This window comes from Bombus flavifrons, chromosome 2 (genome assembly GCF_040668555.2).
Source record: "Bombus flavifrons isolate JBK064 chromosome 2, iyBomFlav1_principal, whole genome shotgun sequence".
Taxonomy (NCBI): domain Eukaryota; kingdom Metazoa; phylum Arthropoda; class Insecta; order Hymenoptera; family Apidae; genus Bombus; species Bombus flavifrons.
The window spans coordinates 6,224,277-6,241,610 of NC_138443.1; the positions used below are offsets into that span (position 1 = coordinate 6,224,277).

Here is a 17,334-nt window from a genome sequence, read left to right on the forward strand (position 1 = left end):
GAAATGTATTAAATATTCATTTTATAAGCTATTTTTCTCCTGGAATGCATTCCTTTTATCGAAGACTGTGTCAATCAGGCTGGATATCTTGAAAGCTCCATCGAAGCAGAACATTTACATTTTGTAGGTATTCTATAGTAGAATATCTCTTCATTTTGATACATCATGTTTCATTTCTCTGTACCATCGACGTGAAGAGTTATGATAGTTATCTTGTCAAGAAAAACGGAAAACTAGACAAGGATTATCGGTTGTTGTTACAAATGTTTAGTCGCATTTAAATTCTTCTTCTACTTCAAGTTTTTTATCGGTTCGTTTGAAAACAATCTATCCTTGTTCTTCGCTCTTCTTACAGATTTTATAGACTGTTGCGTGAATCAACACGATAATAACTACTTTTTTTTTTTACTAGAAAAGGCGCAAGTTTATGCTGAGTTTTTTGACAACCGCAGGTTTAGAAAGGAAGGTATTCGTATTGTTTCGTTAGCAGAATAATGGAAAAAGGACGATGGAAAAGACGGTGTATAGAACAATATTATTGATCGATGGCTTGAAAAGAAGTGATAACGAGTCACCTCGTCAGATTTTGTTTTTGCCAGACATATTCCGTTAACTTTGTTTTTTTACATAGAATACTCGCGCACGCGATGCAATAGATAGTTATCGAATCGCTGCTTCAAGCAAGTGATTCGAATCACGCGGAAAGAGGGAAAGAGGAAACCAAATTGTAGCTTGTACATATATTATTAGGTTATCCGAGAAGTTCGTGCCAATTTTTATACCGTTGTTCCGATCAATATTTTAATCGTATCTTTGGATGCTATGAAAAGCGTAATCAACCAATTTCTTCCACAGCTTTTGTTTTTCCTTTATTTCCTCCTCCTTTTTTTCTTTCTGGCAGAAACATGTTAATCATTAATGATCTTTTCTAATCTTCCATTAAAATCTCCCTTGATATTACTTTGCGATATATTGATATTATTAAATAAATTTGTTTACTCGTTAAAAAGTATTTTTCATAGAGTGGAATTCTAATTTTTCTCGCCAGAATAGCGATTCGTTTTGGATAATGCCTAAACATACCCGTACAAGTAGAACCATTTTAGGTAAATATAATGCGGCGTAAACTTCTCGAGTCACCCGATATATACGATAATGAGTATCTCGTAATAATCTGTTATTATTGTTATCTTTACGAGAGTCGTTACCAAGATTATTTCTATTGTCGATATATGCCGTATAGGGTTTATACACGCCTATATTCCGTTGATAAAATACATAAAACGCAAACACACACATGGCCTGCCAATTATGTACTTTCGTATCAGTTTTTACTTAGGCTACTTTTTTTCATACAGGGAGACTCCTTTATATACATAAACGCGTTCGAGCGAATACGTACTAATGTATAGATATTACATAGACACACGGATTACACATACACGTGGAAAACATTTGTATACAGGAATACTTATGTATATACAAAGACTTTTTTTGTATGCACCGGACTGAGCAGACGGTTTTTTTTACTTGAGATTTATTACGATTTCGTTTTAGTTCCCCTGTCGTCCAGTGCCTTTATTCTTCTTTTATTTTTTCCTCTTTTTTTTTCTTTTTTTTTTTTAAGTTTCAGCTTTCTTTATGCTCATCTCCCCCTTTTTTTTTTAATACACCGCTATGGCGTACAGTTGGTCTGTTTTTCTGTCGTGCGTCCTCGTGTCAGACTCGAATATTCAACAATTGAAAGAGTCGTGAAGTTATTCGAGCCAGACGTTGGAATAAAATATTTCGAGGTCGTGTTTTGCGAAAAGTAAAAATAAAAATAGGAAGGAAGAAACATTATTTTTATTCCAACATCTCTAATTTATCTAGCTTTTTTTATTTTGCATTTAATTGAAAATTCCATCGTGCTATTTTAATTTTAATTCGACGACAAAGCGCATCAATTTCCCACCAATTTCATATTTCAGTTATGCTTGTATTCACCGAATTACCAAAATCATATCCCTCCTTCCCTTCCTCCCTCCCTCCCTCCCTCCCTCTCTCTCTCCCTCTCTCTCTCTCTCTCTCTCTCTCTCTCTCTGTTTCGGGATATTAAGAATATTTTAGAATAACATGCACTCGATTACTTTACTTTTTATTAATTTAAAAAAAAAATCGAAATCCCTTTCTTTTTTCATCTATGCCCCAGGATTTTACCGATATTTCGTTAGCTCGCTGTAAATCTCGTCGAACGATCGGCCACGACAGAGAAAGGATCTTGCTCGCGGAAAAGAGGTGGGGAAATATTTATGCGGTATACATACATGTTCCAAGCTGTAGAAATATGTTTTAGGAACGCGTTATGGAGCAATTTGAACGGTCGAATCGAATCATTTCGCGTTGAATTACATCGGATCGCGCGTGACTTTTATCCAAGTAACTGTTAGCATTAAAACCGGGAAATTCGGAAAAGGGCACGCGACTTCTTTTCTTTCCAAAACGTTGCAATTTCTTCTTGTCTTTTTTCCTCTTTTTCTTCTTCTTCTTTTTTTTCATCGACTCGCGAAATTTACGTAATTCGTGTCACGTTCGTTTTAGAATGATCGATTAGCGACTTCAACTCTTTTAAATGTCCATGTTCATGTTTCGCGCGTCGTTCTTTTTTAACGCTCAAGCCGAACGAGCGTGAGATCTTTCGTTTTACGGTTGATCAATTTTTACACTGATTAGGATAGGATCGTTGTGACGTATGTTTTGTTCTACTACGCAGATTGCAGTAGTAGCCTGTCTTTTAACGTTGAAATGTTATTGCATTTTCTCGAGTTCGTGACATCTGTGACGTTGGCCACGGCCATTCGAACGAATTCTATTCGATCGGTCTCTTCCTCGATGTCGAAACAATTCTTCGTTCGACGCGCCTTGTGTTCTTTAATCATCGTGAAAGTATCGTGCAAGAGTATACGGATTTGTATGCACGGGCGCGTACATTATCGATCGATAAACATACGCGTTATTATGCAAAAGGTTCCTTTATCTTAATCAGTATTATTCACCCTTTTACCTACGATACGCCTCACGTACACAGCGAAACTCGTTCTTTTCCGTCCCATGGGGTTCCTCTCAAATATCGATTCAGGGTTTCCTAGCAATCTTGTACTTGATACCAGCACAATTTTCTTCAATTATTTCTTAAACGATACTTATTAAAGCTTTCGAATGTTAGCGGCTTAATAGCTCGTAATCAATTTCACAGTAAATATCAATTAAATGGGACGGAGAATTCACGAAGTAATTACCGAATCGTATAATTTTGTCAATTTTTTCACCACCTTAACTGCCGTATTTTATTTCTTTGCGATTGTGAAACGTTTCGAATACGATCAAACGTTTTCTCCGGTATTTCCTTTTTATCGATAATGGACGTGCTCACGATGAGAACACACGTTGGTTAACGTTAAACGTTCTTTATGCTGAAAACGTTACTGTTAATTTCAGTGTGTAAAGTGTGTTGTAAAGGTTTTGGACAAGTCCGTTTGTTGTTTGATCGTGCGTTCTCGAAGCAAAAAGTTGACTAAAAGAAAAAGAAAATATGTTAATTTTCGTTTCGGCTAGTCTGTTGTCTCTTTTATCGAGATCGGTTGTTGAATCGTCGGCTCTTTCGCCCGTAAGGAACACTTTCTGTTTTTCATCTTCTTGAGAAATTTATCATTAGGAAGGCCAGCCACGGTTTGATCTAGAGCTTGTAAATCGTGTTAGTGATTTCACCGTGGTGCAGCTGGGTAGTCTTTTTAACCGCGTAACGAGTAAGAACTAATCGTTATAAAAAAAAAAAGTATCTGTAAATGATCGTTTTACGCAAACGCATTACGCTTCTACTGTGCAAAAAAAAAAGGTGTTTCGTGCTATTATTGAGCGCACAAAACGTATCATCTATCTCGATCGTGAAGGGAGGAAAGCGAACGAGAACGAAAAAGAACCGACATATGGGTCGCGACACCGGCAATTTTCTCGACGACTCTCCGTCTCGAGATGGAGCGAAAATTTCACGTATTCGAAATCCGTCTAGCGTTGAATAATCGATGAAAATTGCTTTCTCCAAGGAATCAGCGTTATCGATGCAATAATGTTTAATAAATCGTGTCCGATTCACAATCGAGTCGTCGATTAAATATAGAAGGAAACGCGATCGATCAGATTTTTTTCGCGATCGGTCGCGTCGAAGAGCGAATAAGATCGATTCGTATGAGATTTTCACTCTGCCGTGCGTTGGGCCGTCGTGCGTTGTAAATAGGCGATAAGATAGCGCGAGAAAACGGAACTCTTCATGACAATATCGCCCCTAAAAGTCCTAATTAGCTTCATCGCGTGCGGCTACGCCGACGACGATTTTCATCATACTCCATTCTATATTTTTGTCTTCGAGATCTTGATTCACTGCGTTTCACGGATCATACTCGCTCGAGTTGGTCCAACGATTAAAGCACGATCACCAGAATCTAAACCCGCATCGACTTTACTCCCCGATCTCTTCTAAAGAAATAAAAGCTCGATCGAACATGATGCTAAGTAAAACGATGAATTGAGATCGCTTAAATAACTATGGAGACAACAGGAGAAAGTATCGTTCTAGTTTTTTGGCCCAATTCTACGAAATACGCTTATTACAATTACAGATGCGACAGTGAATCGACTCTGTCTTCGAGGAAACCTGTCTTTTATCGTTCACACGTATCAACCTGGTCGGCGATTGTTCGTGAACCATTCGTCGAACGATCGTCGCCAACGTGAGGGCGTACTTTCGCGCCAAGTACCTGCAGTATACACGCGGTCGGTTTTTTCGTTTTACGAGCATCGTGCGTGAGAATGGAAAATGCACGAAATACACTGCGAACGACGCCGTGGAAGGTGGTCGAGGAAAGTCGACGAGGGTTGTCGAAACTGCGAAATTCGAGGTGTCTGGTATCGATCGAGGGCTGAGGGGGAAACGAAGGAACGGAATCATCCAATGTTCAACGATTATACACCGAAACGTCTGGATATTGAAAGGTTCTTTCCATTTGTGTCTTGGCGTAAAATCTAAGATCACGATCGCGCGATCGGAGTATCCAATTTCGTCGTGCTCTCTCTCTCTCTCTCTCCCTTTCTCTCTCTCTCTCTTCCTCCCCTGTTATCTCCCTTTCTGTTAAGAGGAAGTTAGTCGATCGTTCGATGTATCGAATTCTGATCTTTCGTTTTAGCAGATCGTTGCCTAGATAGAAGAAAAATGTGTTGGCGTCGGATGCGCCGGTTCGTAGTTCCCTTCTACGAAGAAAGATGTTTGTGCGACGTACTTGGATACTCCGTTCATTGTATTTATACATATATATACATATATTATATGTGTGTGTGTACATATATATGTATAATATACATACCTGTTATTTTTCTTCGAACAAAATAATGAGCGTGTACGTGTGATAAACGTAGAATGAGTTAAAGAGAATAGGCATGATGATGTGTCGCAGACGAAGGACGATATACATATACATATATAAATATATGATTATATATATATATATATACGTAGAAGACGTGTGCAAAAATTGTGTAGGTGTGCGTAAAAAAGAATTTCGATAAGCGGTTCGTTCCTACGTCGCTCGGTTCGAACATCGCGAGTCGATATATCGTCGCGTGCATGTGTCGGTGCGAGATCGCGCGTTTTCCAAAAACGCTTCGAAATCCGAATAAAATGCGCGTATATACACACACGCATATATATATATATATATATATATATATATATATATATATACACATATATATGTATGTATATCTGTATAAAAAAGATAGAAGAGAACGGAGAAATTTACGGCGATCGGTATAGCTTCAATCTTTTCTCTCTTCGTTCACGTAGATCACGAAATCCGTTGAAAATCTCCGTTCTTCTCTATCGGTGAATTTTCACGAAACGGAACGATTTTCTCAGCGATTTCACGATCCTGCCACGCTCACCTTTCTCTTTCCACTCGCTCTCATTCAGCGCGTACTTCTCTCAGTCCTTTCGATTCCCTTTATCCTCCTGTACGTCCATCCAGCGTGGCCAAAAACGCGGCCACCGTCGCGATTTTCCGTAGGTAGCGTATCGTAGCGCTGCGTTCAGACCTTCTTTCGCGCGTTCATCCTTCCGCTATCTGTTTGTGTCGTTGCCTGGCTGCGTGTGTTGCAAGGGTGCGATGCGTCGCGCGTACTAAACGCGCGTGTGTGCGTGGGTGGGTGTCGAAGATAAGGTCGGATTGAGTTTACAGAATCACGCAAGGCTTCCAGGGAAACGATCAGTCGGTACTGTCAGAGAGACGAATACGCGAAGAGCGGAAATCCGCCACGAGGAAAGCCACTCGACCTTAAGGACGGATAACGCGTATCGCAGAACTCTCCGTTACGACTGTGGCACCACGAATCGGAATACGCGTCTTGTAGACGTAACCACGTTTCTTCTCGCAACTCGAACTTCCCTCGATGTAACTCGTAACGGGTCTCTCTATGGCGCAAGTTTCCGGTCCCGAAGCGAAAAACTTGCACCCATAACGGTCGTTCCGGACACATGGAACCAGGACGATCGTACGACAGTTTCGATAGATTCAATGGGAACCTTCGAGCGTGTACCAAGAAGGAACGTTTCTCTGGGCGCGCGTGCGGATAATTGCGCGACGATCCACGAAACAGCGCTCTCCTCTTTGATCCCGCGAGTTTCCGGCTTTCCTTTTATTGCGTCCATCCGGTTCTTTTTACAGACCATCGAAGAAATCTCTATCGAGGAGATAGGCTTTTTTTCCTCTTGTTTACGTCCGATCGCGTGTTTTCGCGCCCTAATCAGAGCAGGGATTAGCAAACGAAGCACCGTGAAACGATCCAAATAGCCGCCGCCGCCGCCGCCGCCACGGAGACGAAGAACGCAACGAACGATCGAAACACGGTGATGCACGTAACGCGCGACACCTTGTTCCACCTTCTATCGTCCCTCTCGTTCTTTCCTTCCACCGAGCACAACCCATAGAAGCTGGCAATAAACGCGAAAGAGAGTCCTGAGCGCGTCTCGTACACGCTTGAAATACCAGTCTTTTTTCGCCGTTAACTCACGACGACGATAGTACCACTCGTTGAGAGGGACAACGAACGTGTTTCTTTCGCTTTTTCCTACCTTTTACCCGTGCCTTGGTTCTTTCTATCTCTTTGTTCCGGTTGTCCCACGTAGTATTCGTCGGGAATGCGATAGAACGGTTATGTTACGTGTCTGCCGAGTGGATAGCACTTGTTCTTCTCTCTATACGGTTCGGATTTACTAGAAAACGTAATTTTCCACGAGTTTCTTTTTTTCTTTTTTTTTTTTCTTTTTTTTTCTCTTCCGTTAGGCTGTCTTTCGTGAAACTAGAGGTATCGGGCGATGTGTGACCTAAACTCTTTCTGGTTGTTTTTGGCCTGAAATATTGAGATAAGGAACAAATTAAGAATCAACGATCGAAATTCAAATTTAACGTGGCGCGCATTACATGTAACTTGATTCTCTATTTTCAGATTCTTTTGCTTGTAAATGATTTTAATACGATTATTCTCATTGTGTTTCGATAAGGAGAAACCGCGGTATAAATTGTGCAAAAATATCTGTTTCCAAATTTTGTCATTTAGCAAACAACGATAACAAGAGGCAAAATTTGATCGAAGGGGAGTGAAAACGCGTGAACCAACGAGGGGAAGAGATCGCGGGAGGACGCGAGGGATGCACGTGTTCTGATATTACAAGGCAAGTTAGCTATAACGTGCACGTATCTGTACGTAAATTTAGGAGGAAGGTTTGGCGAGTTGATCCGCGAATCTGTAATAACGTCTACTTGGTATGTGAGCTAGAGTATTTCGCGTGTAGTGTGCATGTGTGCGCGTGTACGTGTCGCCTACCGTGCGTGTGGGTATATCAGTGCGTCCGTGAGACTGTGTGCGAGGTTACTCTCCGTGATCGACTGTAATTTTATATAATATTTGTAAGGCAAAAGAAATATTATGTACAGTATACCTGACAGTAAATAATAAGTATCTACCTTATACCTAATGTCACGTTTTCGTCTAATCCTCGCAAATGTTTCACTCGATATTTTTCTCTCGAAAAAAAGACAGCAAACTTTACGGTAAAAAGATGCAGTTTCAACGGAGATTAAATTTCATATTATTTACTTTCTTTTAATAAATCGAAGAAAAGCATTTATTAAGGAAGATCATCTTATTGTTATAAAATTGAAAAATTAGAATTTAAAAAAAATTTTTGTTAAGGTTCTTGGAACTATATATTAGACTGTTACACCAGAGCACTGAAGTTATAAGAATATAAGCAATCTTTTAAATCCGTACACGTGCACCGCATAGTTATTGGATTCTATGTATAAAACTTTGATATCAATGGAACCTTGAGTCTGTTAGAAGCCATACGCTAACATCTCAAAGTTAAGGTCAACGACTTCGTAGACTTTCATCCGGATGAAATTCAGATAAATCTCGTAGCTGTTGTCCGTGTTAATATCAAGCTTACGTTCATAAAAGTAATTAGATCACATTTTCGTGGGCTATTTTATATATTTTTATATTTCACATAGATATATTTGTACGTGTATAAACATGTTAAGTTCGACTTGAAAATCTGCGAATGAAAGCGCATGTAACGGTTCTTAATCTTGAAAGTAGCAAAGGATTTGCACGATACAGGAGGTCCGTGTTAATTTTCGTGAGCGTTAGAAGAAAATAGATAAAAGGTGGGCAAGAGATTGAAACCGATTGCTACAGCTCCTGTTATCCTTTATGATCCTAATTACGATAGTTTCTTTTTTTTCTTTGTTGTATGAGACATTTTTACAAGAACGTCTAGTTTTACTTCTGCAGTTTCTGACTTCGTGTGCACTATATCGGGTTCGTAATAAGCATCGTCACAGACTGCAATGTTATTACTGGTACGTGGCTTCGGCGTTGACCTCTCTCATGAAAATAGGAGATCCCGTTCGTGCCCGTACATACACGAGCTTCCATGCACGTGATTATTGTCAATGGAATAATACTTGCTGAAAATGTTCGGCAAATCAACGTTTTACGCAATGCACTTGCTTGTAGTCCATCCATTAACCGTAGATCGTTAATTAACGTGGTCGCATTGGCAATTGCAATTGGCCAATGATTTGACGGATTAATTATCCGCTATGATAGGCAAACTGGCTAGACCTCCGCGGCTTGATGCTGTATTGAACTCGTGGTATGGGGAAATTGGGCATCTGTGAGTCGGAAAAGTGAATTAGGTAACCAGAATTTTGTTAGAAACATTGTATTCGAATAATTCCAGAAGTCGAACTTGTACAATTTAAAAAAAAAATTTAAGAAAAATTTCAACGGAATTAAGTGCGTAATAATTGTCTATCGTTATTTATGTAACGCAAATATCTTTTTGCCAACGCTTATACTTTTGAATTAAAACGGTAGAGAATGAAAAATTTCGATATGATTTTTAACGCAACCGTGTCAGGGTAATCTCTCCGTTACACTCGGTGTACTCTACAAAGAGCCCGTCCGCTCTCAAGTTTTAACAAAGCTGCTCGCAGCATTAATAAAACTAAGGAACTGCCGTCGATTCCGCGATTATGCCAACAAGGAATAAAACTTCGTCGCTTAAAGTCCAAGTTGAACGGTTCAAAAAAACCATTCGTCCCTCGATACTATCGTCTATAAAAACTCGCCTAGTTAGCACAGAACAGTGTTTAGTTTGCTTCAAACTCGGAACATCCTGTTAATTCCTCGGCGATGGAAAATTTAAATCAAACCGTGATGATTGATTTCGTTCATATCGAGGATGATTTGCATTTTTCCGCAAATATATACGGTTGTTCTTTCGCCGGCTATTAAGTACGTCGTTTTGAGGTATCCCAATGGTCCTTGAAGGATGGCAGAGACGGCGGAGAGGGGAAATTATGAGGGTGGCGGACAGGAAAATCTCTCACAACTCGTGGGACAGAGCAAACGGACGGTAATGTCCCGCGGTTGGACAGAAATGAAATTCCAGTGATATAACCGTTCGAATTCACGGACAATCGGTAGAGAGGAGGGACGTAGAACAGTAAATCCTGCCGATAAATGGCCGACACCGCTTCTTCTATCCCGAGTACGTGCACCGTTTCTTCCCTTGCGCCACGTATGCTTCTTTTCTTCGAAGCCACGTACGAAGACGATGATCCTTTTTGCTCGCCGACCGATGACAACGGTTTTCAGTTCCTTCGCCGATGACATTGCCTTTTTTTCTCGTCTCTGTGGCTTGACGTAAGGTTGATTATGGAATATGGATTTCTGACGAGAAGCACATACGTGTTGGAAAGGATCGAGATAACACCGGTGCGAAAATGTGCAAGGGAAACAATAATACGAGGGTTGAAACGGAGCGATATTGTTGAGAAGAGAAAATTGGAGGTTACGAAATATATACCAGGCAAAGGAAGCTTTGAAATTAGGGAGTATCAAGAGAGGAAAATTGGAGATTACGAAATACCGGGGTAGATTAGAAATTAGGGAAAATTATGCTGCTGTAAATAAACTATTTAGAATTTGAAAAACATCTATGTACATAGAGGATTTTTAAACAGAGAAAATTGGAAATTTTAATGTTAAGAAAATGCTACAAGCTTTGCAGTAGTTTGCCGCTATAGATAATTTATTTAAGACTCGAGGGGCATCAGCGTACATGCAATGTTTCTATAAATGAGTCGAAATTTTGATTATCAATTATTTATATACGTCTTGAAAAAGAGAAAGAAGGATCTATATAATCTCATGTTCGGAAAGATGGTTCTAAATTGTTCAGGGTGATCATTTATTTTACGACAGCTTCTTTCATGATACAATGTAGAGTTTGTATTATCAAGATTACATATACATACATAAACATTTAAACGCTTTTATAAAATAAAGAAGAAAATACGGCCAAATCCATTTTTACCCATTTATCGATATTGACAGACGTTATTAACCTGCAACATCATTCCGTGCAATCCATTTTTTGCCGTCAATAACGCGTTGTCATATAATAACGATAAATCATTTAATTAAACGTCGGAATAATTAATCAGTTAATTTATTTGAATATTAAACAATTTCGAAATATAAACAGACTTTTAACGTCGGTGATGATTAAAATACGCTGAATTATGTTATGCATGAAAATAACGGTGCTACCATATTTCGTTATTATGTATTTATGTCGTATAAATTTATATACTACATTTAATTTATATGAATTTGATACGATTTTATTCTCTGTTTTTCGTACACGAAGCTCATATCCGCGATTCCTATTAACTGTTCTGCGTTTAATATTTACCTTGGATATTTCAGTCGTAAATTACTCTCTGGTTCCCAAGCAGGCTTCATGGTTCCCTTTAATAGCAATTTCTATATATTAAAATTCACATAATAATTACTCTTCTTAATTGCTGAAAAAACACAACACGCTCGATTAAAAAATTTAATATGAAACTCAGATCAAAGGAAAATATTGTATTTACATATAATTACGATATTTAGACAACCGGCGCAATACCTTATCAATCGCAAAGCATCCACGCTTATCTTATATAATTTCATCAATTTTCTACACTTTTTACGAGGTTACTCAATTTGCCAAATGAGCTTCTTACATAAAAATCCGACCTATTACCGCACCATTTGTAACATATACTCAAAGTAATTTGCCCGCAATTTTTCTCCACTTTCCGTTCGGTTGGACACGCGGCGTTCCCGTTTCATCCTTTGTGTCCCCTTCTTCCGGCAGGAGAGGCGCGTGTGTGCGTGGATAATCGATGGCAAGAGGCCGCGGGGAAACGAGACCACCAAGATTCAGATTTAACCTAATTTGCTGAACAAATTGCTCTGTCCCTCGTGATTGGCCGTGGCTCTCGGTGCGTCTGGCGAGAGTGGAACGTGGCGTGGAAAAGGGTGAAAGCACACAGCGGTTTCCGGATGTGCTCGACGTGTCGTGAATCGTCCGCGAATCAAAGCGAATTTATGCTTTGCAAATGGTGACGCGCGAACAGCCAGTCGAGCGTAATTCAGAAGTATCGACGGCGCGTCGGACAATGGAGATTTAATACCTCGACATCGTGTATATGTATTCTGTCGTGGTACGGCGATCGATGTGGCGAAGACATCGAATTTGTTCCGTTCAGATCCGAGTCCTTCGCCAGATATGTTTGTGCACTGAACGAATTACAATTCGGTCGTATCGGAAGTTTTTATAACATTAGAGCAGTGGAAAATAAATGACCGATCGACGTTCACAATTTAAACCTTTGCAGTACGGACCTGCCTCCTGACCATGATTGATGACTCGTCGGCGTTGCTTGATATCGTATTAATCTTTAGCTTAATTTAATCGGTATTAATGTCGTGGATATTACATTAGTATTCAGAGTAAATAAAAAGAGTAAATGTATTAAAGTTGTTTTATAATTTTCATATTTAATACTTCGTATTTAATGTCCGCAGATACTTTCATAAGTCGTAGTCAGACATATCAAAGCTGAATCAGTGCAATTCATTCGTATTTCATTTTTCGTTTACTATGAAATTTAGAAGCTCGTTTATTTTATTCGCAACAGATTCGAAAGTTAAAACAATGTATTTTTCGAAGATGTCGATTTTCATAATTTCCCTAGGAAAGTTTGTCCACTGTAATTAATCGTCTGAGTATTTGAAAGCGTAATGTCAATCTAGGAAGAAGTTTAAAAAATAGGCGGAAAATAACAGAAACGTATTATTGAATTTAATTAATTACCTTGTAATAATTCGTTAAAACAAAAGCGAACGTTATGGCGCGTACTGGTAAAACTCTTTATTAAGGGAGAAATTCATTTAAAGATATTAAAATTCATAATTTCATCCCGAATACATTTCAAGCGTTATTCCAGATAATTTCATCTTACTCGCAATATCGAAATTATTAAAAAGTAATCGCTAATCGCTACGATAATTATATAGTGAACACGGTCTTATTCCAATCAATCATTTATTTCCCATCAACATTTCATTTCTATATTTCTTATACGTACGACTCATGTATCTCTGTTGAAGATATTAGGCTATGACATATACATAAATGAAACAATATGGATAGATTATGTCATGCGTTGACTTTTTCATGAGCGATCCTACCATATCTGTAACAATACTTTCGCTCGCCGCAATTAGTATCTATATTCTTGAAGCACATAAAAATGTCAAGGACCTTTCGAGGTTACATACGGCCGCATTGAACGTTCTCGATTGCTCGAGAAAATCAATATTTATGTATAACTAGGAAGACGGTTGGGAAACAGGCCGATATGTATCCAAATGAGATCATATCGACACTCGTATTTTTATTTCGTATAATATTTATCTTATGTAACAGAATCTGCCTAAACTCGTACCCCATAGATCAATTATCTTCTTTTTCTTCTTTTTTTTTCAAAACATCAATATATCGAAACGATACATCAAAACTCTTTTATTTCATTTTATTTTGCATTTAGTTCCACCGATATCTTTATATTATATTTTACAGTTGCTATATTTCACGCTTATTCATCTTCGTATTCTCCTATCGATTACGTTATACATACATATATCGGCAATGGATTTTCACCAATAGACGATAAACAAGATGAATGACAGCAAATCCTTCACTAGTGAGTTGATTAACGTCTTGCGTCAGAACTCGTTCCTTTTATGGCTTCTGTACGGGTGAACCGATACAAGCTTGTTTTCCAAGTTCGTTTCGAAAGGCAATACTCCTGGTCATGTTTTTCAGAGGCGTTAACTAATTTTGCGAGGAAGAAGAGAGGCTTAAATGGTGGAAATCAGCCAACGTTTGAGTCTTGGTTACGACCTCTAGTTCTATAAAATCCGAAACGACCGGAAACGTCAGTAACCGACAAACTTCTTGCCTAGTTAACTGTCTTCGAAAACACTGGATGAACGTGGCTGATGACAAGTTGTAAGTTCGACCGACTGACCTGTTGTCATTGTTACACTCGGATGTAGCAGAGTTTCGTCGAAACTGATTGATATTGTGCGCGGTTTGTGCTAATATGTATTCCTTAAGACCAGCTTTGTTCACTGTTTCAACGTTGACACACAAAATAGGATTGCAGTTTAATCGAGATAAAGTCGAAGTTGAATTTAGTACAAAATCTAACTCTTATTGATTTAGCGAAGTATTTATATATACGTGCGTCATAGTGTAACGTGATTGATCAATTTAGAATCAACGAGGGAAATAATTGAAAAGCTTCCTGAAAAAGGAATCTATAGGTCAATGGTAAATATACACAGGAGTGGAGAGTATTTTTTAATCAAATGGTCGAATTATTATAGAATTTTTATTTCCTTGGTACATACAGAATTATCAATACAAATGTAAAATATGTAAATATAAAATATAGAAATTATTGATTTAAACATATCCTGGCTAAACTAATCAAAACGATTGTTTCTGCAATTAATGAAAATATGCAACTATCTTTGTTAACACGAATGCTTACTTTTACCGAGAACTTGTATTTATTTTTCTCATATTGCTTTAATTCTACTTAATTAGGTGTAACGTATACGCATGTTAAAAGTCGCAATCTGAACGCAATTCGTTATTTTGTCTTACGTATGCTTTTCCCAGAAAGCTGTTCGATCATTGAATTAAAGGATTTGAGCAGCGGATGAAATATTGATTCGTAAGAAATGAGTTTTATTGTAGAGGGTGATGGTTTGGCATACTCGAAGGGGTTGATTTATGGAGTGACCCATAGGGTTTACGAATTCTGGGGCCTAGGGCTATCATGCGTCAGAACGTAATACACTTTTCTGATTTATTCCGTTCGAAGGGAATAAAAGGATCGATATCCTGTCGATACGATTCGAAGTCGGAAGAAGACGAGAAGTTACTGGCTTCGCGGCGAAGTCAATTAACTCCTTTGATTATGGTGCTCAAATAGAATCCCGGACGGCCGCGCGAACGGGAACGCTTTTCATTTACGTTTAAATGAGTTTAATTAAATGAAATTGATACTCCTTTTTCGCCGTACAGGTTTCATGTAGCATGATACTCTATCCGTGGGAACGTATGGCAGGGGTGGAAAGCGAACGCTGTTATAGAGCTGTCTAGATATTTGAAATTCAAACTGAACGACACTCGATTATCGCGCTAATACTTTGAATATTCGAATAAGTACGGGGTAATTTCATATTTGAATGATTGGTCCGTGTGATTGGAAATTTGCTTATATTCAGGTTATTCGAGATCAAACGAATAACATGAATTCTCCGATATGCTTGATCGATTTTGAAACAATTGAAAGATTTCAAGTGATAACGAGAATGCTTATTGGTGTTATAGATAATGAGTTTTCATTCTTCAGGCACAGCAGCATGTTGATTCGTTTCGTTACTCTAAGAAATCTTTTTTTCTCGCAGGTACGTATAATAAAATAAAATTGGAGAATTGACAGCGAACGCCTTAGAAAATAATTATTTCTGCATAGCCAAGGTTTCTCTTGCAGTTTTGATATCAATATACCAAATACATACTTTCGAAAGTTCTTTCATAAGAAACAAATTGTAATACATTCGGTATCTATAATAACTTAAAAAAAAACATGTGAAATTTAATCTCACTCATTCTCGTGCTATACTGCAAAAGAGTTAAATTAATCGAATATATATTGCGTAGACATATTTCGTATATTACAACTTCGTACTGTTCAAATGTACTACAAAGGGACTCGACTGATTGTTTTAATTCGAGTAGCTTCAGCAGAAGCGAGCCGGTCGAGCTTTGAAACCGCTTAAATTATTCATATGGATCCAATCTTGTCAAGCTTTTTCAAATAATCAGAGTACGCGGCCCGGCATTCGAATTATTCAGATTCGTTCAAATATCCGAGTTGAGTTTAGTGGAAACCCATATGCTGTAAATATCGATAACCTTCCGAGAACATTATGCAAGTGTTTCTAAAGTAAAGAACACGTAGTACAAGAGGATCGAAATCCTGAACCGAAAAGTAAACCGTTCCGAGATTGAAGGAGATGAGCCGTAGTGGTTGTATTTACTTGGTTCCGCGCGAATAAGATAATATCTTTACGTAATTAGCGAGCCCTTTGAAGTAGGTCAGTCCAATTATTCAGCCAAAAAGCATTCGTTTCGGCGAATAAGCTTATTATTCGGTGAATAAGCGTTATGCGAAATATTCAGCGACGCTGTTCTCCATCGCGGCGTATCAGATATTTATCGTTAACTGCGAAATCGTGCCAGTATCAACAGCGAAACTATACACGGTGGATTATTAAAAGGATACACTGCGGCCACGGTAATGGCCAAAGGGTGGACGAACTCTCTGGAGGTTTAAATAGAAGTCAAACAGAAACTCGTGGCCGGAGGTCGCGTCTTCGTTCTCAAAGTGGTCTCTAATTTGATAAAATTGGACGTTGCTAAAGGATTGCTGTGGGGAAAGCTTTAAAACAAGACCGAACGTCAACCGTGACGTGTTTTTTTCTTCTTTCTTTTTTTTTACCATAATGAGAAAAAATGATTTTAATTACCCCTTTTTAAAATCGTCGCTATAATCGGAAAGAGAAATTCTTTTATCTATCCCGTCGATATTATTAATTAACGTCATTTTCACTTGACTAAGCTCGGTCTCTCGCGCGTCAAAATATAATAAGAGTCTCTCGACGTTGTCGATAAACATTGCATTTCTCCCTCAGAACCGTCTGTCCGCGGACGCGGAAAATTCTCGATGAGAATCGGCCTCTAGCCGCGCTCGTATCTATCATTACAGGAAAACTGGAAGCATGGAAAACCGTCTAAATGGCTGGTATCGAATGACTATCGAAATCTCGGGTCGTGATCATCCAGAGTAGATAGGGTCACTCGAGAATTCGAACCACGGCCACAATTGTTTCTCTCTCTCTCTCTCCCTCCCTACCCTTCCACTTTGGTTCGCTAATCGAATCAAATTGAATTTCCATCTGTTCGTCTCTTCGTTCGTAGCTTCTGATGCTCATTCGTCGTATCTGCCACCGGGCAGTCAATAAAAATGAACGACCGATTTGGTTAAGTATCCCTCCTTCGAGTAAGATTATATAGAAAAAGGGACGAAACGAAGAACAACCCTTGATTTCGATAGAGATTCAAGCCGAGCCACTTGTAATCCATAAACAAGGAAAGGGCACAAGATATTCGTGTAACGAGCTTCCTACGGTGCGTTCGTTCCGCATCGGCAATAGGGCAAAACAGACGGGTGCTTTCCGGTGGAAAACAATGATGGA

The 17,334-nt window shown here is 38.8% G+C and overlaps 1 protein-coding gene across 2 annotated transcripts in view; it reads left to right on the forward strand.

Moving 5' to 3' along the window:
* LOC138190043 (unconventional myosin-IXa) overlaps positions 1-15,574 on the forward strand; it is a 28,327-nt gene extending 12,753 nt beyond the window's left edge. Inside the window, exon 16 of one of the 2 annotated variants that reach the window (XR_011176183.1) lies at positions 15,426-15,574. The gene's annotated coding sequence lies outside the window, so the exon portion shown is untranslated. Of the gene's footprint in view, positions 1-13,822; positions 14,489-15,425 lie in introns of those variants that run through there. The other variant, XR_011176184.1, reaches the window with a different exon arrangement.
* The last annotated feature ends 1,760 nt before the right edge of the window (positions 15,575-17,334 follow it).